The following is a 1,311-nucleotide window of genomic DNA, read 5'->3' on the forward strand; positions in this document are numbered from 1 at the left end:
GGGAGTAGAAAGCCCTCTCTTTCTCCTAGGGAGCTGCTGGTGGTTTCAAACTACCAACCTTGAGGATGACGGCCCAAGGCATAACCACTATGCCAGCAGGGTTCCTAGAGGAGAGAAAGGGCTAATAAACAGGTGGCACGATAAACATTTGTGAAGGATTTTCCATTTCTGGCTTCTCTCTAAACTAATTTTTCAGCGGGTAACGAAGCCCTTCAGGGCTTGGCTCCTAAGTAAAAGGTTGCTGGTTGGACCTTGTCCGCAGATCTGCAGAAGAGAGACCCTGACCTGATGCCCCGCGGGAAGATAACAGCCTGCAGAAACTCCATGTCGCAAGTTCAGAGACTTGTCAAGAGTTGAAGTTCAGCCCCAGACAACAACATCATCTACTTGTTGCTGGACCGTGGCTGAAAATGTGCTTTCACCTTCCACCGGAAGGAGGGATGCTCACGGAAAGGAAGGCTTCTACAACCTATCCCACCTACAGTCAGAAGGCTGGACCTGTGGTGAAGGGACCGCTCAGTGAAAACTCTTGTCAGCACCTCGGGAAGGCAGTTGCCACCACCTCGCTCCCCCCACACACGCACACACACCAGCCCCCCTTTTCTTCCCACTTCCTCTCGAGCCAGCCCCATGGTCCCCTGCTCTTCCATGAAATGACCTCAGACCCTTCCCTGACTGCCCTGGCAAGGAGTCCTGCGCAGACTAGGGTGGAAATTGTGACGGTCACAGTTTTGCTCCGCCGGCTCTATCTTAGCCTGGGAAATCCAAAAAGAAAAGGGACACAAATCTGACTTATTAAACTAGAGGAACTTCTTTCTGGGGGTGGGGGGTTCTCTCTGCTCTGACCTCGCCGTTCCCAAAGCCCCCCTCCGATCTCAGTGCCGACGGAGGAGGCCGGGCATGCTCTGGGCCCCAGGAGTCGCACTCACCCTGTGCCTGGACGTCAGCCGGGGACTGGCCGCTTCCCGCGGGTGAGGGCAGCGGGAGCCCCTGGGTGCTGCGGGAGCCCTCGGGCAGCAGCGATCCCGCCCAGCGCACGCGGAGCAGTTATAAAGGCGCTGTCGCCCGCGGGGAGGGAGCGGAGCGAGGGACGCACACGGGGCAGGGGCGGGGCAGGGGGAGGGGACACGCTTATTCCAGTTCCGCGGCACCTCATGCTGGGATGAAAATAAAGTCCTCCTGCCAGGGAATGAACCAAAAGCCTGCTGACGTCAGCAACAGTCACCCAGGAGTCGAGGGGGGTTGGGGATGGGGACGCAGCCCAGCCCAGCGCATCAAACTCATTCCCCAGGCACATGGTTGGTCCCAGGG

At 58.0% G+C, this 1,311-nt stretch overlaps 1 protein-coding gene across 1 annotated transcript in view; it reads right to left on the minus strand.

Annotated features, from left to right (window-relative positions):
• The window catches only part of GPRC5A (G protein-coupled receptor class C group 5 member A), a 34,726-nt gene extending 33,736 nt beyond the window's left edge, over nt 1–990 (minus strand). Inside the window, exon 1 of the mRNA XM_004716221.2 lies at nt 930–990. The gene's annotated coding sequence lies outside the window, so the exon portion shown is untranslated. The remainder of the gene's footprint in view (nt 1–929) is intronic.
• Nucleotides 991–1,311: the final 321 nt, after the last annotated feature.

This window comes from Echinops telfairi, unplaced genomic scaffold (assembly GCF_000313985.2).
Source record: "Echinops telfairi isolate 266 unplaced genomic scaffold, ASM31398v2 ScPeMD7_1957;HRSCAF=2489, whole genome shotgun sequence".
NCBI lineage: Eukaryota > Metazoa > Chordata > Mammalia > Afrosoricida > Tenrecidae > Echinops > Echinops telfairi.